Genomic DNA, 26,720 nt, shown 5'->3' on the forward strand with positions numbered 1-26,720 from the left:
AGCAAACAAAAGTCATCCTATGACATTTATTGTATTTTATGTTTTCTTTTTTTGGGAGGTGGGGCTTGGAAGATTGGAGGAAATATTTGTTTTCTCCCTTTTGTGGCTTTGAGTTAATTTGGTTTTACTTTCATTCTACATGTTTATTTTGCTCTGTGTTCCTCTGATATATTTTGCCCCTCTTGTGATAATCCTGCTTTGATTCTACATGTTTCCAGAATGTGTGTACTGTGCTGAATCCTGTGATGATTCTTTATAGTCAAATTGATTTAATGAGTAATTCACACATAAAGATGGCAACAAAAACAATATGAAAATCAGTCGCTAGTTTCAGCCATTCTTTTCACAGAACCCCATCTGGAAGTATATAAGAGTGAGTAGTTATGGTCTGATTACAAAATCTAAACAAATTTTATTTCAACAAGGACAGGTAATTATGTTATTCTTTGAGTTTATAATTTTTATATAAATTCAGTATATATATTTCCCATTTATTTTTATAACTTGAAAACTTTTGTGGTTAAATCACAGTGTCGTAATTTCTGGAATATCTGATCTATATCTGAAAAATTTGTAGGCAATTTCTATATGGGCAAGAAAGTGTTTTTTGGAGTTGTGATTGGCCTTTGGTTTCACAGTATTTCAGTTAGACAGAAATCAGACAAACTAGATTTATTTTGGTATGTTCTTTTAATATTTATGATCATTAATAGAATATCTGGTTAGCTTTTAAAATAGAAATAAATATGCAGTGCCTTCAGGACTTAATTTCAACTTTTTGTCCCTTTGCTTCATATGCTTCCCCTTATGAAATCTGCTCAAAATGTCATAATAAAAATAATCCTTGTTCAAATTCTGAAATGCTAAAAGTTAAGATCTGGATTTGACCTAATTACAAGTGAGAAATCCTTCCTTAGTTTTATTCTTAGCCACAACTCCGGTGAAGTTGCAGTTTAGCTACATTGCCTCAAGACGTGTCTATTGATAAGAAATTTTTAAAAAATCACTGTAGCATTAACTGATATGTGAGTTGAATACGTTTTAAACCAAATGCGTACAAACTTTACGTCATTATTGTTCACCTTAAAATAATGGCTATAAACATTCTACTAATAAGTAACTCATTAAACTTTTATTGCAAAATCTCTAGAGTTAAACAGCAAGTGCAGTCCTGCTCAAGATTATCCAGAAGGCTTGGAATAAACCAAGACTTAATAATGAAATCATTTTGCAATTACAGGGTTAGTAAATGCCGTTCTGTGCCTCTTTAAACAGGATACCTGTAGATTCAGGGATGAACCTAGGGATAGTTCTGCATTTAGAGGAAATTTAAACATAATTAATTTTTTTGTCCTTGGACTGAAATGTCTTCAGTATATACCTGGGCAAATGCTTACCTTGAGAAGTGTAAAATAATTCTTTTCATTCTGTCAAAACTGAGTTGTATTGCTTGGTGTTCAAGATAACTTTATAAATAGTTCATGACTCCGGCTAAAGATCACCCATTTCCTCTCTCTTCTTCAAGAATTCAGTTGATGGTCAATTCAGTGATTTTCTTTAGCATTTTAATGGTCACCCTTGCTTTTGAGAGTGTGGACTGTCTGCTCTAGATGCCACAGAAAGGGCTTTTTTGGTGTGATATTGGCAAACTTGTTCTCCATGGAGGAACAGTTCAGTTCTTGACTTTAGTGATTTTTTTTTAGTCTTACCCTAGTTAATACAAAATCCAATTATGAATAACAAAGGCCTTGCACAAAGTCATCTTACCCACTCTCATGTGCTCTTTTTAATTGTTGTCCTGTCGTATTTGCCCTCTACTGTAGCTGATTCCTCTGCTGTTTGATTGGACAAATAGTTGTGATTAACTAGTATGGCTTCTCTTTTTGATACTCCTTCAGTTTTAAAAATGGTGAATTGAATGAGGAAAAGAAGCCTCTTAGGCCAAAGAGAATAAATATGAACGGGGGAAATCCAGATTCAGCAAATTCTTGAGTGCCTACTATGCATCAGATTCTGTGCTAAAAGTTTCCTTGACAGAAACCCAGGCTATCAATAACTGAACAAAGCCTTCCTATCTCCTGTACCATCCTTTTTCTTTTCTCCCTCCAAAGCTCCCCTCCTTGTGCATTTCCTGTATAATAAATTGCATTACCATCTGTCCAGTTGTTCGAGCTAGAAAAGCAGATCATCTTTGACTCTACTCTCTTTTCCCATGGCAACCCTCTCTGATTTATAGTTCCTATATTCTATTAAGCCTCCATTCTCTGCACACACTGGTCTCCCTACCTGGGAAATCTCTTCCTTCCCATCCTTAGCAAATTTCTATTCACTCCTCAAGTTCTCTTCTTCCATGACACCATCCCTGACCTTTCTAGTCACCATTCAGTCCTGTTTAAATTTTGTCCCACCATAGCACCAGGTAAATTCATACTAAAGAACATAAAACATTGTGCAGTGTCCAAATTATTTGTCTAGTTTCCCCAGTAGAGCCAAATTTCCAGGAGAGCTGGCATTAGCTGTAGCCTGTAAGTACAGTATCTTGCTTGGGTTCTATCTGTGGTGTCTGTGGTGTCATCTAATGCTAACAACTTTACCTGAAATACTCAGACTGGATTAGTCAGCTCAGGCTGCTGTAACAATAAGCTGTAGACTGGGTGGCTTAAACAACAGAAATTTATTTGCTCACAATTCTGGAGGCTAGAGGTGTGAGAGCAAAGTTTCAGCTGATTTTGTTTCTGGCAAGAACTTTTCTCCTGGTGTGCAGATGCTGCCTCCTTGATATGTCTTCACATGGCCATTCCTAGGCGTGTGCACATGTATGTACACACAAGCATTGAGAAAGGTGAGAGGAGGCGAGCGCTCTCTGGTGTCCTTCCTTCTTATAAGAACACTAATCTTATTGGATCAGGACCGCACCCTTATGACCTCCATTGAACCTTATTTACCTCCTAAAGGCCCTGTCTCCAAATATAGTCACATTAGAAGTTAGATCTTCAACATATAGATTTGGTGGTCACTCAAACATTCAGTCCATTACACAGATATTTAACAAATAATTGTTCAATAATGGAATGAGTGAAAGAATAAATGGAAGGAAGAATGAATGGATATAGGATTATGTTACTCTGAAAGAGATGGCAAGGACTGAAGGCTGAGATAGGTCCATGGAAAAAGCTAGAATCTGGATTTTAGAATATGGAATGAAGTCTTAACTCTGTGCGATTCTAGGGGAACTACTCAAAGTCAATTGCTTCTAGCATTTTTATTTGACCAATGGGCTGATAATAATTGCCACACATTGTTAGTTGTTATATACTTATAATTAAGTAAAGAGATATGGGAGTCTCTCCAAAGAAAGTTTTTAAAAGAGAAAGATCAAAGATAGTATTGTAATTAGGCCCCACTTTTATGAATCCTATTTAAATAATTTTTTAAAAGTTGAATATATCTCTCAAACAGGGCACTTTTGAAAAGTAATTTAAGCTTGTATTTTAGAGAAATAAGATATTTTTTAAAATATGGTTTACAGATCAGAATATACAGTTAGGTAAAATTAAGCCATGGACATCAAAAACATCATTTGTATGATTTCTCTCAAACCAGTATTGATTTGATAAAGAAAAACTTTAGAAATAATATTAGAGTTTGGCAGTGATTTCCACCTTGCATAGGCATATGACTTGTCTCAAACAGAAAGATGTTCAAAGACTGGGGAGTGCTTGATTGTCTCTAGGACCTGAAAGTAATCAATGATTGAACATTTTTTCTTAGGTTTAGAAATTTAGAGTTACGGATTGAACAAAGAATAACTTTAAAAGTTCTGCTGGTTCAAGATGAGGTTTTCTCATATGTTTCCTTCTAAGGATGACCATTATGTGATGACATAGGACCTGCATGGCAGAGCAGGAGGGAACCGGCTTCTGGAGGGAGACTTCCCGGGCTTGGATCCTCCTCAGGGTTCCGTGTGCTAGTTGAATAATTTGGGAGAAGTCACTAAATTCACTGACCCTCCGTTTATTTATATGTAATATGGTGGTAATAATTATACCTATCCAATTAGGGTTGCTGTGAAGGTAAAATGTGACATTGTGTGTTAGAAGTCTACTAAAGAAACTTCCACCTGGGAGAAGAGCTTAACAGGTGGAAAGCAACAAGAAAAGCTTGGCTGAAATACAGCTCTAGCCTAGGGTCATTAGGTAGCGTGAAGGCCAATGTATATTTTACTTACTGATTTTTATAAATGATGCTCTTTCTCCCACTTTTCTTTCCTGCAAGTTCAGTTATCTTCAGAATGGTCTAATTATGTGCCTCTGGGTTTATTTGAAAAGGAAGCACTGATTGTTTCCTAACTAACAATTAGAACAACGATTCAGGAGGGATTCATAAATTTATTTTTAAGCCAAAGAGTTAATTTGGGTGGCATATTTTTTTAATAGTCTGAAATGGGTGATTGGAGAAGGAAGGTGAAGTTCTGTTTCTTCAGAATATTGTCCTTTAGCACATTTTCTTTGCCTATGTTCACTGTCATTGGCCATCATAAAACTCTGCAAGTGAACATAGGTCAGTTGATAGTGCACCTATCAGGTGCCAAACTCTCTGTTGTATCCATCTCACCCAGAATTGCTCCAGGTTACTTTGATTGGGTAAAATACCAGGTATGAACTTGGCTTTTCTTTTTCTCCCCTCTAGCATACACATATTCAGACTTAGAAAAATAATGACATGAGTGGACAGCAAATTTCTCTTATGTTCTGTTAAATAGATGGGAAGAAATAGTGGAAAGAGATTTTACTGGAGTCAGAAATTCATTAAATAATTTTGATTCAGTGCTTTGACAATACATTATATTCTAGCAATGTAATCCTGAAATGTGATATTACAATGAAAGTGTGCCTCCCTATGTCATTGAAAAAGAAATAGTTCTCACATGTGTAAGTTTGATTTTGAGTTCTGTGGTGATGCCTTACCTGTTAAAACATGCAATCTATATGCTAACTGAAACATGGATATCCATTAAAACAACAACATCATCATGCTTTCAAGATACCTAACAGCTGAATTCAGAGTCAAAGGCTGACAATCAAATAATGTTTGGTAATAAAAATGGGGTAATTTAGGATTTTAGAGATATATACCAGGTATCTTTGAATGGCAATATTTTTCACCTGTTTCTCTCTAGGTCTGTTTGGGCCAAAAATGAATTTTATCTGGTTTGGCATTGTTTTCAGAGAAAATGCTTATTCACTAGTGAGAAAGCAACTTCACTTGACAAGTTGCATATCCTTAAAGCTAGATAACTAAGTGAAGACTTTTGTCTTAATAATTTTGAAATGAATTGATTCCAACAGAATTATTCTACCAATTATCCAAAAGATAACTACCCAATATCTTTAATGGGTAGTTAGGGAAGAAAAATATATTTAATAATAAATGTATAATCCCATAAAACCTTACATTACAATTTATTAGATTTTTGCAATATTATTTAAAAGATGGCAAATATAGTTTGGATATTCAGTTTTACTTTGATAATTAATTTGAGAGGAATTAAGAAATAAGATAATACTAAGAGAAAAAGTGAGGCTTAGTTAATAGGACTCTGAACATGATTGTTACGGGGGCCCAAGAAGATGTTATAGATTCTCTTAAGCATAATGAAATCAGGAAAAGAATATGCAATTAATTTTATTCATCTTGTGCTTCCAGAATACATAGCAGAAACGAAATCTCTGGTTGTTAAAAGAAAATAGAAGTTTACTCTTCTGAAGCACCATGAACTACCCCTAGTTTTGACCTGGGCTCAAGAGGGTTCCTCCCTTCTGATCTGAAGAGATCAGAATCCCATTACCTGCACCCACTCATGCTCTGTCAATCAGAGGCTTGTCCATCTTATACTTTCTTCCATGAAAAGTATTGATGAAGTTCACCGTGTCTACTCATCTTATTGCTGTTTTGACAACTTCTAGCATTCCCAAAGTGCAGTTGAAGATGTGGGCAAGTCTAGTATCAAACATTTTTTAAAAGATCCCCCAATATCAAGAGTTTTTTGTTTCACTTTGCCTGCCTTGGTGATCAGCTAGAATTTACATGTGAATCACTCCTTTTTCAAAAGCATATTGGGTGATTTCTTCCAATTGGAAGTGTATCCCACAAAATAGACCAGGATGAGTTTCTTTCTTATTTATTCACTCCCCATGGCTGCATGATTATTGCTTCCCTCGTTAGTTTGTTGCTAAGTCGATAGTAAAACCCATGGGTTCAAAACATGAAGTGTTCAAGAAAGATCCTCTTTTAACAGATTTGACAATTGGCTCTAGGATTTGGTTAGTCTGGGGGCTGAGATTCTTTATAATGCTTTGTTTTTCTAGAGCACTTATTTGGGAACACTGCCTCACACATTCTGTTCTCTAAGCTTTTTCCTTGAGGATAAGTTAGGAAGCAGTGGGAAGCAGTGAGAAGTAGCTGATTCAGAGCTATCTTAGAAGGATCAAAGAGTTGGTTCAGCTTCTGTGCTCCCTAGTTTGTTCGGTGTAGCAATATTGAGAGAATTTTTTCGAGTAACGTTAAATAGGTAGTCTGGAGAAGTGGGGACACTGAGAGGATTTGTACACTTATTTCATCAGTATTTTTTGATGAAGTGCTTCTCTTTATACATAATTCTGCCCAGGAATTTTAAAAAATGAATTAATATGTCAGCTAATTACTGAAAATTTAGTTAATAAATAGCATCCTTATTTTTGCTCTGGCATATCTTTTGGCCTTTCATGATGTAGCTGAAGCTAAAGTTAGGTCGAATAGTGTATGCTTTTAAAGAATGTTTTCTACGTGATAATTAGTAGGATTGTCAAATCCCCAGATCACAAAGACCGAGAAATGGTGAGCTATCATGACATAGAATGATAGAAAGAGACGTGTGTGTGGAGCAAATAGATACCAAGAGCTACCTGTTAGGATGTCATTTCTTTTAAGTCTCTATTTGACATAACAAGATTTTAGTACAGCATGAGAAGTTTGACAGTACCTTTGATGTAAAGGGACTTTTTCTTGTACTGATAGAAGGTATACAAACGTTATAGAGACATAGTTTGCTTCACTGATCAGCTCCACACCACAGTGTGAGCTGGGTCCACATGACCAATGGAGAAAGTCTGAGAGTTTCTCCGAGGAACCTTCATGGCCAGGAATAAGGCAAGCAAGTTCAAGAACAATTAGAAGTTTATTCTATGATTGTTGGTCATGTCACCTACTCCCAGTATCTACTGCTTCCAGATGCAATCTCTATCACACTATTAAGCATTATCCCATCAGCTTTCAGCCCAGACTTTTATTCCACCAGTTAAATGCTGCCTGAGACACAGAAAATAATTTATACCTCTCAATGGAATTTTAGGAAGTCAGTTGTAGAACGTCATCTGATACAGAAACGATGTCTCCAGAACTCACTCTGCACAACCTTACACACGCATACACAAAAAAATACATATGCTTTCTTATGTTTTTTTAATTGATTGGTTTGGAATCAATTTTTTTTTATTGAAGTATAGTTGATTTACCATGTTGTGTTAGTTTCTGGTGTACAGCATAGTGATGAAGTTTTATATATATTCTTTTTCATATTCTTTATCATTATAGGTTATTACAAGTTATTGAATATAATTCCCTGTGCTAGACAGCATTACCTTGTTGTTTGTCTATTTTAAGTATAGTAGTTAATATCTAAAAATCCCAAGCTCCTGTTTTATCCCTCCCCTCCCTTTCCCCCGACTGGTAACCATAATTTGTTTTCTCTGTCTGTGAGTCTGTCTCTGTTTTGTAAATAAGTTCATTTGTGTCATTTTTTAGATTCCACATATAAGTGACATCATATGATATTTGTCTTTCTCTGTTTGACTTACTTCACTTAGTATGATCATCTCTAGGTCCATCTGTGTTGCTGCAAATGACATTATTTCTTTCTTTTCTATGGCTGAGTAGTTGGAATCTTAATTTTGGATTTGGATTTTGGGTCTAAGAATTTTGGATGTTTGGCCCTGATACTTTCTCTGTGTGACTCATATAAAGTTGTGTGTGACCCACCTCCCTTAGAAACCAGTAATAAGCAAATCTTTTTCAGAAACATCAAAGGGGATTTTGTTTATATTGTCCTTTCTCCCTATGTACCCCTGTCATCCACTGTCTTACTCTTTCACTATCTCACACATCCAGCAGGTGCTGCTCTCAAAGACTCTCCCCTCTTGAACACTATCCTCATAATCCAGGTCTGCCTTTCTCTCTTTCTATATATATAATAATATATATATATAAAATTATGTATGTATTATATATAATAATACATGTATATAATTATGTGTATATGTTATGTATACAATTTATATATATTATTATATATATAAAACATTTTAAGTCATATAGATGAATTTACTCAATGTGGACTTTTTCCATTCTAGTATTACCTAATAAAGGTTACCTAGTATCTGGACTTGGCTGGTAAACAAGGACCCAGCCGTGGATCCAGGACAAAAAGTTCCTTCCTCCCTGGGGGTGGGATGGGCAGAGGATGATGATTATAGATACTTGTGCTCTGAAATCTCTCTTGTTCCTGCCACATCCCCACCGAGAATTTTCCTTGTGCATAGGAAATACGCCTTTCTTTTTTGTGGCTATGGTTGTATTTTCTCTGACTTGTATTTCCTGTGACTACTGGCCAGGCAGCTCATGTCCCAGATCCATGAGAGGTGGGTGCCTCTGTGCCTCCTTCCGACTGGCTGGCAGTGGTATTTTTCTCTGACACTGCAGCTGACCTCTCAGGCTCCCCAGGTGTGCACGGCATGGCACAGAAACCTCCACTGCCTGGCAGCAACAGGTGTGGATGATTTGTGTTTTCCTTTTTTTCATTTGTTTAGATTCTTGTGGTAGGAATTCAGCAGGTGTGTGATGGCTGCATAGAATCTCCACCCTGGCACAGAGGCCAGCTGCCCTCAAAAAAAGATGATCTTGTTGGTCTCGCAACACTGCCAGCTTGAATCCCTGTTTTCCTGGAAACCTCACCCAAAGGCAAGACTCTGCCTAACCGATGAGTTAGGATAACTTCATCTCAATAGATGAACCAGAAGAGTCTCCTTATAGGCAGCAAATCTACAGGTAGGAGCAGGTTACCTGGCCCTGCCCTCCTGGACTTTTCTTCTTTCTTCCTTTCTAACTTGAGCTGGTATCATTCCAATTACAGGAAAATGATAGGAAACCCTGGGCTTGGTTTGCAAAGAGATATAAGCCAAGCCAGGATGATGTTGTTGATGTATAAGTTTCTGCTCCTTTGACTGAGACTAAATGTAGGAGCACAGGTGGAGTGTGGTTCTTGGTAGAGTTCTCCACCTTCCTGCGATCCCCTCAGGAAGTCACTAATCCTGGGACCAATCAGTTCAGTAGAGGGCAAGGTTAACTTGGAGCTTACCCCAGACCATGTGGAGCTTTAGTGAAGGGGTAGGGGAGGTTAGCTACAGTGACACAGAGGGAACCAGGTAGTTAGAGAAGGAGGTAACCAAGAGCCATTGCTGTCAGTCTGTCAGCACGTGGTCCTGGGCCGTCAAAACTTTCCCTCTCCTCGTCCTCATTAACCTCTCAAAGATTTGCACTATGGCTTGCTTCTCTTGGCTGGGTCACGATAGCTAAAGAAATAGATACATACACCTTAGATTACTCAGTTTTTCCTTGTCACAGACCCTTCCCCAGTTTTTCTGTAGAGACAAGCTTGGAGTTTATTTGATGTCATTGTTACTCACATACACATAGTATAGATGGGTGTTTTGAGGACAGGGGGAGGCCACACAGTGATTGGCTGTCTGGGCCCTATACCTCTCTGGATGTAGACATTGCTCATCTATTCCCTTTAGGTAACACGTGGCAGAGGAGGATGTGTCTCGGAGGGCGGCAGATGGGATCTGTAAGTCATATTGGGGAAAAGGGTGTCGTGTGTGAGTGTGGGGTAGTCAGCAGACCAGGCTCTCACGCCGCATCTTAGCCTTTCACAGTGCAGATATTTATATTAACATACGTCTGATGGAACAGCACTAGCTGAAGAGAACTGGTTGTCATAATCCAGAGAAGTAAACATTAAACATTGTATGAACCCTTAAAATCAATTTTACAGCTGTTATACTTTTGTTGTGGCATTTCATATGTTTGTCTTTAGCTGTTGCTAATATGTTATTTTAATCACGGTATCTCTTGATAATCAAGTTCTTCTGTAGTAACAAATAAGTAAGATTAAAGCCCTTTCACTGAACTCCAGGATTGAGAGTGGTCAGTCATATGTCCAGAAATTGATTAGAACTTACTTTATATCCAAGTCAGTGCCCCCTTAAGAGATGGGGAGGGATTAAAAATAGCTCTTTTGCACAATGGATGATACTGAAAAAGAAAAAGAATTATCATTGTGTTTAATAAGGGAACTGACAAGCAATCATAATTCTTTCCATTAAGTAAATATGTTAGAAAAATTTATTATGAAATGACATATTATGCAAGCCAGGAATCAAAGATGACATCCTTGCATTAAATACGGTAGATGCCATTAAGGAAAACAGTCAATATGTCACCAAGCCATGGCCTGTAAAAATTAAATTGATTTGGTAAATGTAAGTAAGATAGATCTGTTTGCTTTCATCATCAATTTTGAGTGGGTGAACAGGTGATGTCACCAACCTGGGAGCGATAAAGATGCAGGACCATCTGGAAAGGCAGGTGATGAATGGGCAACTGCTTTTGGATAGTGACAGTGCTATGGTACTTTGTCACTTGGGATGCAGTACTTAATAACTTTTCAATACCATCATAATAAATTTCACTGCCTTATTAATATAGAAATGGTGAGTTATTACTGTGATGGTGATTGTAAATAACTGGAGATGCAGCCGTCAAAAGCTGATTGTTTGGGCATGTTTCTTTAAGCAACACAGTTGACTCGTGATAATCAACCTATGTCTCTACCAGTAGAGTTTATTGCACTTGTCAAAGGAAAAAGTAGTATTATTCAAAATTATATGAAGTCGTAATAAACAAGTTTAATATATTATCAGACTTTTCCTGTAAGTTTCCAAACACGACGCAGTAAATCATTTTTAATAATGTCTTTTCATGTAAAAAAAATGTTCTTATACAGTAATAATGTCCTTTCCTAACTGTTAACAAAACAGTCGACTTCTTTGTGTTTTAAAGGGTAATTTTATTTGTACTTTTCAATCATTTTCTTTTGCAAATAAAGAGCTAAAAGCGGGAACCTTAGAACATTTCGTTAACAAGCTCGAAAGTTGCTGAGTACAGGCCATGTCACACGTCTCCATTTTAATTGAACAGATGTACTTAAGAGTAAACCACAGCAAACGAAGTACAGACAAAATTATAAACATGTGTCACTAAGAAGCAGGCAGGAAAGAGCCTCTGATGAGCATCTGTGTGTATTTTATGAAGCCAAAGACTGCCACTTCATAAGTTTGTCACTGATGTCTCCAGTTTAATGAGGAGAAACAAAATCTGTAGATAGGTGTAAGCTGAAGATGAATTATGGGATCAATCACTTAGCAGCATTCAGGGTGTCTGCCGTCGTGCGGTGGGAAAATAATTAGATCTGGGATGCTGTTCGTCTTTCTGTCCCGGGTGTTCAATCTGGGATGGAATATGGTAAACCTTCCTCTTTTATGTCACTGTGGCCTTTATATTGTTTCTTGGCCAGGCTGACTTTTAATTCTGACATTGTCTTTCAGGCTGCCGTCTGCCAGCCTCTTAAATGAAATGCCTCTCCACCATTTCTATTACTGCTGAAAAGAGAGCCAGCAGTCTATTAACAGGCAATAAAGTTCAGGAAGCCCAGGACTCATTTCTTGGGTCAGAGGTGAAAATTGCATACGAAATGAAACAAAGGTGGGCCTTGATCGCTCAAGAAGCTGCACCAGAAAGCACACACGTGCTGTTTGCCAGAAGTCTCCCACTTAAAGGGAGAGGAATAATCGTAATAATGCTGGCCGATGGAGTTAAGTACTCAGTTGAGAGAAATTATATCAATCTGACAAATACAGCCTTCACAGGAGATAAAGTCTCTAATGACCTTAAATGCATATATTTATCATTTAATTCAACAAGCCGATTCCCTTGGGCTTCTGACCAACGACATTTCCCCGAAAGTTTAGAAATTTTTTACTCGCCCAGAGAATAATGGCCATTTGTCAGGAGGTTCCAAAGCTAAACGCAGTTGGAAGCAAAGAACAGGAGGGGGTGGGGGTGGGCGGGGAGAAAAAGGCTAATCGAGTCTTTCCACCTCCGAGAATATTAATGCGAAGTTTTATTGCTGCCGGGGCTGCAGTATTTTGTGGCTGAACAGTAGGTGGCAGACACTGTAGTGAAGAAATGGGGAAATTTTAATCTAGGCAATTTTCATCTGATTTCATTAACTTCCAAATATGTCACCTGTGTGCACGGCGCATTACTTTGCAAAAAAATAGGAACACTAAACAGTTACGAAACGTGCTAGTCGAATGTGGAAAAATCAAAAGGACCCTGCAGAAATAGCAGCCAAAGGTCTAACGTTTCATCAGGTAAAGTGTGTGTGAAACAGGAAAGCCCACAGAATAAAGGGACCCTTGTGTACGGTGGGCTTTCCCTCACTGTTATTCTTGGTCTCCAGTTGATGAAGTGTATCGGTGATATGCACGAAGCCTGGCGACTCCTGTATCTCCCTTTGTGAGACTGTCCTTGCCTTTGTTCGTGCTGTCAGTCAGTTGTTCTTTCTCATTGGGCAGCCACGTTGGTAACCACAGGATCTACTTGCAAATAGATTTCTGTGAAACCATATTATCCTGCAGCCCTTGAGTCCTTCTCCCCGCCCTCCCCCCTTCCCTCGACAATCTGGCCATTCATGTGGCATGGCTCCCTGGCTTCCTTCTTTGTCATCCATTAAGGTTTCAGCGAGACTGTGTGAGATAGTGGAGGGAAGCCTGGCGTGGGTGCCTGGAACCTGGAGTTCTTGCTCCAGCTCAGACTTAGGACCTTGGAAGAGTCACCTGACTGTCCCCTCTGTCTAGGTCTAGTCTAGCTCTGATTTTGAGTTTTTGGGTGCTGTCTCATACACCAGCTCCTTTATCCTCATGGACATGCTCTGTGCTGTCACAGTTTTAGAGCATTATTATACTGGGGCCTATGCACCTTGGGAAGGATACTAAGTTAAATTAAGTAGTAAAGAGATGCTTGTTTTACAGTTTCTCTAGTTGTATTAAACTGGTATAATTGTGTTCAGTAAACTCGAAATCAAAGCACATTTGATATGTGTCTCTTTTTGAAATTCATGTTTTAGTATGGAAGGCAGCTTAAGGCCAAAGCCTTGTTTTGAAGGGAAAGTAAGCTGGTTAGAGAGATTCCATTCCTAGCCATCTTGGAAAAGATACAGGTATAAATTTCATTCTTTCCCTGGGGTATGACTTAGTTCAGCCTCAGCTGTATACTAAGGCAATGTTAAAAAAATACCATTTGGTCCTGTCAAATATAATGTAAGTGTCGTGAGTTTGTTTCTTAAAAAAAAAAAGGCAGTATAACATAGGGACTGCCAAGTGCATTGGGTAATGAACTTGGTTCAAATTCTCCACCGCTTACTAGCTTTGTGACCTTGAACAAGCGCAAAACCATTTATTGTCTCAGTTTCCTCATCTGTAAAATGGTAGTACTGATTGGATCTGCCTGGCAGGATTTTTACGAAGGTTACATTGCGAAGTGTGGCAAAGGCTTAGAGTAGGGCTTGGTATGCTGTAGTAAGCATTTCAGAGCAAACTGGTTTTTAACAGTCTTCATTAGCATTATCATTCCAAAGTTGGGGATGCCCTTGCATCCTTTCTTGTGAAAGCAGCATTGGGGAATTCAGTCTTTGAAGCTGGAGCTCTTTGGGATGGCAGAGCCCCCACATCACAGAAAGGTGTCTCCTTTCTAAGTAGCATGGGCAAGTCACCTTCCTAGAGCCAATATATTCAGAACACTGATGGACGTTTAAATGGTTCTTCTACTAAAGACTCTGGTGAGCATTTCTAAACAGTGCAGAGGAAGAGGTTTTGACTTCCTGTCTGATGAACTTATGCTCTGAGAGCATGGTGGGGTGGGGGTCAGAGAGGTAAGAGCTCACCTTGTAACTCTCTCCATGTATTCTTCTTTTGAAGGGCCCTTTCTCCATTTTACTCTTCCTAATCTCCCTTGGCCGTCAACACTCCCGTGTCTTGCAAACTCTGGTCCCTCAGGCTTCAACTGGATAGTAATGGGGCTGATTTTCTCTCACAGAGAATTCGACCTTGTCTGTGAATTTGGGGGAGATAGGTGTGCTTTTATTCCACTTCATGCTCTTCTTCAATGAGGACTGTGGTGGTGTCTGTTCTAATAACCTAAGAACAAATACACTTCACGACAGCAAGTATCTTCCTAAGGTGGCAGTGCCTCATCTTACATGAGGAAAGCCTACTCTGCCTATTCACAAAACTTTGACCTTGTTCCACAGAAATAACAACCCTGGCCATCTTGTGAATTTGCCTTCTTCCTGGGCCCTATCCCATCAGTGGAACTCCCTATGAAGTGAGAATGGCTCTAAATCACTGAGAATAATGTCATAAGTAAATATATCATAATGAAGTGCATGGAAATTTTTCAGATGAGTGGAAACACATATCCCAATCTTTTCGTACATCATTATTTATTTACTCTTAAATTTTTCTTAAATTGTGGTACCTGGTGGGTCAGTGGGGTCCTGAGACTTTCTGGGCAGAAATTTGGGGATTCATAGGTCAGACTTGGCAGAAGACCCATTATGACTTCTCACTTGGAAAATTTCACTGTTCCGCATTACCTTTGAGCATTCTGAACACAAGAGGCATCAAAAGTTTGGGTTTTCTTCTCACAAAGAAATACAAAAAAATGTGCTATTGGAAACTGAGGGTATACTTTCTGACTCATGGGATGTTAGAAGGGAGTACTTGAATTATTCGGTTGAGGATTTACAACTGAAAGTAACAACAGCCCAAAGTTGAGTTCACCTGAGTATGGGTAGAAGCTTCCTGGAGGAAGGCTTGTAGGGGGTCCCTGCTTCCCTGGGGCACAGCTGTCTTCTCCCTTCACTTCCCCTGATCATTATAACGTAATGTTAATGTCTTATAACTTTCACAGCATGGCCTAAATTGTCACCAAACTGACATGTACTAATGATCTTTTGCTTACACAAACTCTGCTGTATCCTACAGCCTCTCTTCATATGGGGGCCTCCATTGAGAACAATCTGGATTTAGTAATATCCTTAATTAGAAGGTTTAATAAGAAGTTAGGACTTTGTTTTCTTTTTAAGTTGGAAAAGGCAGTAATCTCAAGAAAACCAGATGTGAACATAATATAAGAAGAGAATTTTCACTTTCTTTGTATTTTCCAAAGCCTGGAAATTCTCCTTTGAAGATGTTAATTCTATAAGAATATTGTCAGCAGTATAAAGGTTGAAGAGTGGTTGAGTTTGCCTATAGGTGAGCCAGGCTAAAAATTATGGAAAGTAGAACTTGATGAAATCATGAATTGTTATGATTTGAATTATAGAGCTCCATATGGACCCCTGAACATTAATTTGTCTGGAACATCATGAAGGGTATTATGGTGAGGAGGGATATAATGTCATTTGGTAAGGTTGACTCAAAAAGTGTTCATTTGAAGTCTGATTCCTCACCACCATAACTGATTTGATAGAGACATGGATCTCCAATGGACTTTAGTTTCTGCTCTGCAAATCTTCCATGAACCTCACTGAGAGTCTAATATACAGTTTTAAAGTATGATTGAAGACTTTGAATTTCTACGTGTAGTCCAGCTAAGCACTGCAGAGCATTGATACCCAATTGTAATCGTCCAAGAATTTTGAGAAAGAAAAAAGAAGTCATTTTGCACTAGGTTTCTATGGGATAGGATGAAAGGTGCTGTAACCAGGTAAGGCAACACTTAAAATATTAGGACTTTTAAATCAGGAAAGTCCAAATTGTCATGTGATGTGATAGGCACATAGATGAACGTGACCTTCTTTAGTTGAATTAGTGTGGACGAGATGGGCCTGGAGGATTAGTTAATTCTACTAGAGCAAAAAAGATGAAAAAAAAAGTGGTAATTGCCACAATAGGATGTTGGAATTCATTACCCAAGATGGAAAACATTGAAAATATAGCATAAATCAGGTGGTATTTCCATCATCAGCTGCCTCACCAAGGCTCTGTCAGCTGTGAATTTATCTGTCATCAATTGAAAACCACTTTTGTTTTCAGCCTCATGATAACTTTTATAAATTTATTCTAGTCTCATAAAAATCTTTATCTGTGTTTACTTTCATGCCTTAGATAGTTACTATTCATTTTAGTCTAGACCCTAAATATTTCCTCCCTATGAGACCCCTGAGCTTAGGAGTTCAGGAAGGGCAGAAAGACTGCCTTTGGACAGTTATCTTTTTGTCTTTGTGTCCTGGGGCTCTAAACCTTTCCCCCTCCACTGTCTTGGTCTTCTGTTCAACATAAAGAAAAGGTGATTTTCTGTGGCTTGAGACAGGGCATACCCTCCTTGAAGTAATAAGCTAGATCCCAATATGGTCTATAAAACAGGGCCACTCATAGACAGATTACAGGAATGTTGGAAGAAAATTATGTAGTAATGAAAACTGGTCCATCTAAGTTTTTAAAAATGAGTGACCCTGTATTTTCAGGAAGAACGGAAACCTCTATTTAATACATGTCCTTTGGTCACTGAGATGTGTCAGAAACCTTGCCCTTTATTCTGAAATGCCTCTGTGTTAGCGTCGAAATGTAAAAATAATAAACAGCTGACATTTTAGGCACAGACTAAACATCAAGCAAATGACATAACATCAAAGCTCTTGAGAGAGTTACAAAACGACAAGATGCCAAAAGAAGTGGGAAATAGTCACAGAATCTTCTATTTGCAGGAAGGGAATTATCGTGTAAGGGCCCTTTACCCAGATCTTCTGTTAGGGGGGTTTACTTCAATGGAAAATTGTTTTTCAGTTTGAATTTATATAAAGCATTACTAGGGGCAGAAGATAACATATGGTTCCAAAATTCATTCTTATTTTCACTTATTGCTAATTAACTGATGTATGAACTCCACACACATGTCCTGTCTGTCTACCGTACATCCTCCTTGTCTCCCAGTGGTGCCGGACAGCAGTGACCAATGCCAGCCTTCTTTCCCTCCCCTCTTTCTTTTCCTTTTCTTTCTTCCCCTTTCCGTCTTTAATTTCTCTTGTTTTCTTTTTGTTTATTTTATATCTTCTTACCCTTAGCCAAATGTCAATCCCACACTCTTTACCTAATAGTTTTGGTTAAATTAATTGGGTAGCCATCCAATATATGTCACTTTCAGAGCAAATATGCACAGGATTTGACCATCTGGGGGACAGTTAGTCATTTCGAGGATGCAGGTGGGAAACACACCTGTAGTTAGTCACTTACAGGGACATTTGTCTGTACCGAAATCGTTTGCAGGTGTTAAGCATGTGCTTATGAAAAAGGGAAATAGGTATTTGGGGTCCAGAAGAAAACTTTCCTCTTAATTTAATATTATTTTCTCTCTTCCCTGTCTCTTGGTTACTTGGAGAACCAATGCATATAGCTTTAACTTGATGTCTTGAATGACTGCAAAGAAGAGATAGAAATGCAGCTTTGGCTGTTTTATGTGGTTCAGAAAAGCATTCTCCTTGGCTCCAAGGATCCATTTATATTTAGGCTTTACAGAAACAATGCTGTAAAGTTTTCTAGCTTTGAGGGCAAAATTCCTCATTAAAATCTGTGATATGTAGCATTTTAGTGAATTTTAGCCACGTTTTTTAAGGCTATTGTTAGGTAGCTGTTAGCTTTCCCAGTGTTTCTAATAAAGAACAAAATTATCTAAACTATTTGATGATTACTAGTGAGTATTGGTAAACTTTTTTAATGAGCTTTCATGAAAGCATATTAACCATATATCTTGTACCCATAGGATAAAAAATAGAAACAGTGAGAAATTCAGCAACCAGGATCCCAGGGCTCTGTTGACATCAAATTTGGCAGAGTTTGAAAATTCTGTGATCATTTTTCTCCTTCTGTGACACTACGCTTGTTCCTTCTTCAAAAACATTTGCCTTAGCGTGGGGAATTATAGATAATTTGATGCAACAGGTTTAAGTTACCATTTTCATAGTGAAAAGAATAGCTTAGCATGATCCCGATTTTCCTTGGTTTCCTCCCATTCTCGAAAGAAGCAGAGGTATTCACATTTCTTTGTCTAACAGTTTTATAATGTCTTAAGAGATTAACAGTGAGCATGAATGAGGGCCTACGGATTAGACAACAAAAAGCCTGGGACGTCCACTACCTTACTTGCAAATTTTACATTTTCCAGCATTGCTGAGCGCGTATAGAAACTAAGGAAAGATAATAAGTACCAGAGTCTCAAAAGTGTTTAGTGATTCAAAAAATTCAGATGACATGTCAGAACTGACAGACTCATGGGCCCGTCTGTGGCAGGCCCACTTTCTTGTCTCATGTTGAGCTCTCACACTGAGTGAATGCAGATGTTATCACCGCGCCCCAGACAGACAGCCAGTGAAATGTGACAAGCTGTCAGCAAAGTTACACTACGTTGATTTTGTTAAAATATCCACAAGCTTTATGGTTTCTCTTTATATAAAACCCTTACCTCATTTAGTCAAGAGAATGGAAGCTGCTGGGGAGCTCACTGAGCCTTCATCATCCTCAGACTACCTTGGGGCCTTCCTCCGGGGAAATTTCACTTAGCAGATTAAGTAGTAATGCACCCCAAATATCGAATCCCAAAGTATCTCCGAGTAACATTTTTCTCTTTCAACTTGTTCTATAATTTTTTGTTCACTTTACATTGCACCTCAACACTTTGGCAAAGGATGTTTCAAGATCAGAAAGAGTGAATTTTCTTCATTTAAATTAGGAGCCAAGATGAGAGGTTAAAAAATCTGAAGGGCCACTTAAAAGCCTTTCTTCACGGAGGTTGAGGCGTGGAAAATGAAAATGTGAGCTTCATCAGAAACTAAGATCTTTGCTTCCACTTTTTTTTTTTTAATTTTTAAACCCTGCAAATTAACACTGGCAAGAGGAAAATCTCCATTGAAAACAAAACATTTGGCAGTTCGTGAAAATAAATTCTACTCTCCATATATGGTTTAGACGTTTAGATTTTTCTTATAAGTTGGGAAAATAAAAAAATAGTAAAGAAGAACTCTAGAGAATTTTTAATGCTGTAACATATTTATATCTAAAGATATGTCTTGCTTATTAAGTGATCATTTTGACATCAATTTTAGATTCAATTTAACTCAAGAATTGAGAAGTCAGAAAGAGCAAAACAATAATTAATTGAGCAAAATTAAATGAAAGTATACATTTAGAAACTGCAGTCTTAACTATATTGTTTTTAGTGATAATAATGATATCTTTTAAACTAAGGAAGACATCAGTTTTGACATTTGAGTTTAACACGGTGGAGTTTATTTGTAGTCTCTGGGTGCAATAATTGGTTGCCTTTTACCCCATGTGGAAGGGATCCTATTGCATATAATTTATTTGACTTCAAATTGCAAATTATTTGGTGGAAGATTACTTTGCAATCCTAGTTTCCACAAGTTAACCTCTGTTTATACATTCACTTTTGCAAATTAAAGGTGAAAGTAAAACACGAGCCTCGCATGTTTTGTTCTATTTATATTGTCACCGAGGACATTAACATACAATGAGAAACTGTTCTGTGATTTTGAAAAATGAAAAGTCAAGACATTTTGAAGATAGCATCTAGCCCAGTGTTTTTGTAAAACTCAGAACTAAATAATCAAACGAAATTATGCATATGGAGGAAATGATTTAGAATATGTTTCGCTGCTAATCGCACTCATGCTGAAGTTTTAAATTTCATCTGTCTGCTCAGATCTATTGTGAGCCATTAAGTGGCTTCCTTTTTTCCCGACAAATTGAATGCTGCAACTGCAAGGAGCTCTTTTGTTCTTTTAATTCAGTCAGCATGGAAATGATTTTCTCATTTCAGGCCCTTTTCTGTCCTCTCTTCATTGTGTCAATAAAATAGAGTTGTGCAGAGCTGCTCTAATCAGCTTAGAGTGCTAATTCATTGCTCCGGGATGCTATCTGTGTTTGGCTACAGGTGGGCACTCTAAGGGGTCAGTCTCCAGGGGAGTGTAATTGTGTGTCTCCTGGGGCTTGTTTGCAGAATGACCTAAAGCTGAAGCCCCAGCTTGGGAAGGGGGGGAAAAAACTGAACAAACATATGCCCACGCAAACATATACAGCTGTATTTTCATGGTGACCATTCACTTGGGCTGACATTCTGAGAGTCTAGCAACATTCCTGGCATTTTACCTCTTCTCAGTCTTCGAGGATTTAGCCATAAAACATGAATTCTTTTAAAATTTGCACACATTTCCTAAGGGTTCAGCTATATAGTATTTCCAAGATACGAGTTAAAGGCTAGGCTAGGATTGTTAAATGTGTGTGGATAATACGACCAAACTAAACTAAAAAAGAGAAACAGAAACCATGCCAATTTTGGAAAATATATTCTTTTGTGTCTTGTGAAAGTAGCTTAATACATAAATATGGAAATATTATGAATTAGTAAATTAAGCTTTATGAGCAGTGAGGAATTTCTGGCAACTTTGGAGGAGAAATAATGATCAGTTATTTGGAATGAGAGGAAAAATTGCTAGGCATGAGGTTTTTGAGTGTGTTGTCCTTGGGCAGTCTAGGGGGATGGTAAATCTTTCTGGGATTATTGTCAGGGTAAGTGTCAAAAATGTGTTGTGAATATGATCTTATTTACTAGGTTAGATATTTTTGGTATTAGGATTAAAAATGCCATAACATCTTCTTTTAATTTTTTCCTAACACTTTTGATTTTTTAAAAAATTCCCAATACGTTGGAATTAATTTCACTCTCAATGGAAAATCTTCAGGACTTCATTACTCAGGTCACTATATAATAACCTTAAGTAGGTTTACAAAGTAGAAAGGAAAGAAGCGATAAAAGATTTCAGTTACGTGAAATCTGTCAGTTAGCTGTAGAAGTACTGAGCAAATATTCTCTTGTTTGCTTAGGAAACTTAATACTTGTCCAGTATATTAGAAAAAAAATCCTGCTTATTAATAGAATAATTAGGGTGAAATGCTGTATCACTTGAATATTTTGAGAAGAAATTTTATAGTCTTATTGTAATAAATTCTAATTGGCTTTACCAATATGCCCATTTACAGAATTTGTATTGTTATATATGAAGTTTTGTGTCAGTACAGTAATTAGTTTGTAGAAATACAGGTTCTTAAGATATATATAAGGGAAATAAAGTTATCTTTCATATGTTTAGAGGACATTGTTTGGTTTTAATTCTTTAATTCTGCTTTCTCTCTCCAACTAATATTCCAGCTGTATAACATAGCTGGTTTGGATGATCTTGTAATACTGTTGCTTCCTGAAAAAGATTCTGAATATCACTTAGCTATTTACATTTATTTATTTAGGATTAATTTGGACTCTTATCAGAAGATGAAGGAGAAAAATGAAAACAGAGCAACTTGTAAAACTGATCTCTCTTTTTTTTTTTTTCCATTTAGAAATGTTATTATGTAAGGCTCCAAGATAGTCAGAATTCAAATCCCTTAGTCTTCACAAGAGTAAATTTTCCATTTGATTGTTCCAATTTTCCAAATGATTGTTAACTGTTAATGACTTTTCTAATATAAGGAATTATATTTTCAGACAAAAATAGTTTCAGTGATTTTTCTGAAATTGATGAGGTAGTTTATTGACTTTATTTTATCTTTTAAAAGTGCTTTTGTTCTTACTTCCTATTTTATTTTCCTAGAAATTGTTTCTTTTTTTCAGAAAACTGAATGTGAGGTCACTTTAGCATTGTCTGTCTCTAATAAATAGCCAAATCCTTTGTACATGCTATGTAGGCTTATGTAGTGGGAATCATTCAGTGAAGAGGAAAATAAGCAATGTTTTCACAATTTGTTTTGGTAATTTTTATTATTATAAGAATACATTTTGGCTTCTTGGGAAAAATTAAAATCAACATTATAACTTCTCTTTTGCCAGGAGAGTCTAAATTTCATGTTAGCACTGTTTTGGTCCAGATAGCAAAGCTCTAACCCTCATTCAGTTCAAATGGCCCACCAAAGAAAGCAGAAAGAAATGAGAATATATGCTTGAAAGGGATTTTTTTTTGCTTTAAAGAAATTGCATTCTCTCCTTAAGTCATCTATTTCACTTAATTCTCTTCTGCATTGTGTAGATTTGTCATAGGATAAATGTTGGTGAAATGATTTGTCCTGATGCCCTATGGCAGAATATACTGGGTATGGCTCAGAAGCCTATTGGATAAAATGAAGTTGGCTTGTCTTTGCTATTTTTTTTTTCTGATTGTCAGTTCCAAGTTTTGTAATGATGCTGTGGATCTTTTCATTCCTTGAATGAGAAGGACTTGAAATTAAACATTAAAAGTTTGAGTTGAGTAGTGAAATAACATTGTTGGATTGGTTTTTCTTCTACCACTAACTTTTAAAGTAGTAGAATACTTTAGGGGAAAAAAATACCAGGAATATTATCATGTATGTGCTTTCAGCTGTTAAGTAGTAAACCCTACAATTAAACTATCACCGTCATTGTCAAGGAGATAATTGCAAAGTAACATTAGCTAATTACCTAGAGAGTCGCTTTACTATGTGACTCCTACTTGGTTGTAGACATCTAACCAATATGTGTCATTTCTGGTGTGAAAAATTCTTTGTATAATTTTACCAAAAATAACCAGCTTCAAGGAATTATTCACTGACCTCCTGAGATTTATCTCTTTAAATGCCATCAGTAATCTTCTAGCATAACTCAATTATTTGCCACCTTACAGGACAAATCTACTTGTTTTAAATATAAGTAAATTATGACTATATAAAATGAAATATAAAACAAATGTAAAATCTATCAGATTTGAATAATTCTCTTCTTCCCATTTTAGTTTAAAAAATAAAAACAACACTTATTTTAGTTCTATGGTTGGAAAAATAGACTCTTTGGAAACACTTGGTCTCCAGAAAACAATTTCTAGGATAAATGCTTAACATTCCTAAATAAGAGGTCATCAATGCAATTTTCTGTGATTCAGAGATGAATGGGATCCGTCCATTATCAATTTCTCAATCAGGGAAAAAAGGAAATTAAGTTCCTAATTAGGTGAATTTGGACTAAAGAGGTGGGGCATTGAAGGGATGAGGAAAATGGAGAGGTAGTTGATGCCATTTCAGACTAATGATAGGAGAGGAAATGAAGAAGGGGGAGGGCCAGAGTTGAGCCTGAAAGGTCAGCGACCTTATTAGGACAAGAGTAGTGGTAGATCTTCAAAAGCTTTTACCTGCGATAGGCTGACAAGGTGTCAGGTTGGACAAAGATGCAAATACTTGAAAAAGAAGTTGGTAAAAATAAGATTGCATATTTTTATAAGGAAAACATCTGCTTTGCAGGGAGAGAAAATGACACTCACCAGCTTTGTGACTACAATTTCTTGCTAATTTTTCTGTGTTATGGAATATTCCTTTAACTGAATTTACTTTAGTGTAGGATTGATAATGCTGCTTTTCAGGGTTAGGTTTCATTTTTAATACAATGAGCATTTATTCTGTATCTGTACCTATTAGAAAGATGCATAATTTTATAAATACACTGTGGCCTACATTTATCACAGGAAACGCAAAATAATATATCTTGTGTTTCAAATATCTATCATACATATGTGCATATATTTTTATGTGGTTGAGACTTCTGTTGTTCCTTAGTAATCTAAATTATCTAGGTATTTACCACTGATACAAATGTGTAAAATTTTAGTCTTTGGCCACTATGCTTCAGAAGTTCTCAAACAAAGGGATTCTCAAGATAAAGTGGAAACATCTATCTCAAGAAATAAAAGATAATTTATAATATTTTAGTTACCTATAATCTTTCAGGAATGTTTTTCTAATATTTTTTACTAATGTTGTAAAGGGAATAATGAGCAAATAATTTAAATGTTTGGGAATGTTAATCAGATTAACTAGATAAGAAAGTTAAGTTATGAATTTGGGGCAATTTTGACTAAGTTATATATGTTGATTACTAGTACTATAATCTTAAGAAACATGCTTTTTAACATTTAATGTCCTTTATTGAGTAGCATGAGTACTTCCAGTATAGCTTTGACCTGTATATTTTTCCAGAGAACAAGTGATCACTCTTTTATTATTACAAACACCCAATAAATGAAATATTTCAGATTCTTTCCATTTTAATCCTATATGCGTAGTAAACACACAGTCACAGACCTTTTATTACATTATTGTCCAATGGAAACATAACATGAGCCACATACATAATTTAAAATATTCTTGTAGTTGCACTTATAAAAAGTAAAAAAAAAGGAAAAAGATATAATTCATTTTAGTAATATGGTTAATCTAACCAATATATACAAAGTATTATCATTTCAAATGAAAAACAAAGTAAAAATTATTACTGAAATATTTTACCTTTTTTGGCACTAAAGTCTTTGAAATCTGGTGTGTATATTTATAACACATCTTAACTTGGAGTAGCCATATTTCAAGTTCTTAGCAGTCACATGTGGCTAACAGCTACCGTGTTCAACACAGTTGTAGAAAATCTTGAGGGCTCAATCTTTCACAGTGTGATTCAGGTCAATGTTAGAGAGTGTGAGCACTGAAAGCCACCATGAAGGACATCTGGTCCCGCCCACTCATCTTATAAATGAGGACCCTGAGGGTCAGGGAGGGTCAGCTACTTGCCCAAGGTCACTTAACTGCTTTGGAGAGTAGGACTTGGACCAGATTCCCAGTCTTTTGTTTAATCTTTGTTATTTTGAATTCTATTAAAATATGCCGCTTTTGCTATTTATGCAAAGGTATCAAAATATGGTAAGAGAATAATTAAGTGAAAAACCAACCAACCAACTGAACAAACAAACATAACTGGCATAGTCTTGAACTTTGAATGTTGAAGGAGGACTACTTAGGTAAAGGATTATTTGTGAAGATTTCTTGCATGAACTGTGTATCACTTGATTAGAAGCTATCATATTTTTATGAATAAATATTCATATTGTAAGTAAATACATGAATTAATTTTAGCCATTATAGATCATTTACTTTGATATTTCTCTCAGTCCCAAAAAAGGAAATAAACGCAGGTCTTTCATTTCATTTTACACTGAGTTACTAGCCTTTTTGCTTTGTTGTGATTGAAGCCATGATAGGAAAATGACTGAAGCCTGGCCTCTTATTCGAGGGCCCACAGACACAAAAAAGAGAACTTGATTGTTCAGATTTCTGCATTTTTCTTTCCTGAGACAATATCTGAAATGAAGCCCCACCTGACAGGGTCAATAAAACGCTACTGATTACAATTTATCTGGAAAGCATAAACGGGAGAGATACAGGTCTTCTTTTACAGAATTGGCAGCTGATGCTTATTGAACCTGAGCTAACATTTCCAAATGAAACGAGGTGGGTAAGTTTGAGTCATGTGATAACAGTGCTGTCATCCCGGAGAACAGTCTCGGTGTGAATCAGCACAGTGTGAAACTCAAACATGCCAGCGCCAAGGGGATGTCAGGGAGACTCCCTCAGTTAAAGGCGCGCATACCTGTATCCATGGGAGGGCTCCCCACTAAAGCCTGAAGTGGCCACAGGTTCCCAAAGAAAGAGAAGGGCTGCTGTCACCGACTCGATGGGGTTTGTAATAGTATCGTCCTGTTTTCACTCTCCACAGTAGAACGTTTCTACTAGGCTAACAAGGCAGAGGGTAATGAGAAACATGCCAAGTTTAAAAAAAAAAAAAAAGAGCAAGAGTGAGGAGTCTAACCTACGAACAGGAAACAAATGTGATCAATTACTCCAAGTGTGGCGCTCGCAGATACCTTATCTTAGGGCTCCTTAAAAATAAAAGCCTGATTGTTACCAAATGCGTCTAAGAAGTGAGGGGGAAAAACACATTCATGGGGGAGAGTGGGGGGGTGGCGCTGAGCAGGAGGGGCAGCAGGGGTGAACATGACTTTATATTGATGTAAAAAGTGCAATTCTACTGTTTCTCTGTCTCCTGAAGTATTTAGAGAAGTGGTTAACAACCAATCATAGCCTTAACCGAGCAAGCAGTAAAACAGTTCAATGTTTGAAAAATAAAAATACTCTGACTATGACACAGAGGGGAGGGGAGGTAGACTTAAACAGCAGTACATAGCGCTGGTCATGGCTCAGTCAGTTTGACATGTTTGTTCTCTTCTACATAATTATTTGATTAAAATATCTTAAAGAAGAAATGCTATTTTCAAAACGATTACCAAGAAAAGTTCTTAGTCATAAATACAGAGAAAGTATTAAACTTTGACTAAATTGAAATATTCATTTTTAACTTTTGGATGTGTGCAAGGGAGTCTGTAGAGAAAACATTCACTTACTCTGTGAAATAAATAATCATAGCAATTACAGAGTTCATAACATTTATCTTAAAGTGACTGCTTTCTTCTCTTAGTCTCCAAAGAACAAGGCAGAATCTAATGAAAAGATGTATGTTCTACTCATCCTCAAATATGAAAGGAAAGA

The 26,720-nt window shown here is 36.9% G+C and overlaps 1 protein-coding gene across 7 annotated transcripts in view; it reads left to right on the plus strand.

The window, feature by feature from the left end:
• MECOM (MDS1 and EVI1 complex locus) overlaps positions 1-26,720 on the plus strand; it is a 528,305-nt gene that overhangs the window by 256,442 nt on the left and 245,143 nt on the right. The gene's annotated exons all lie outside the window — the stretch shown is intronic.

This window comes from Camelus ferus, chromosome 1 (assembly GCF_009834535.1).
Source record: "Camelus ferus isolate YT-003-E chromosome 1, BCGSAC_Cfer_1.0, whole genome shotgun sequence".
Lineage (NCBI taxonomy): Eukaryota > Metazoa > Chordata > Mammalia > Artiodactyla > Camelidae > Camelus > Camelus ferus.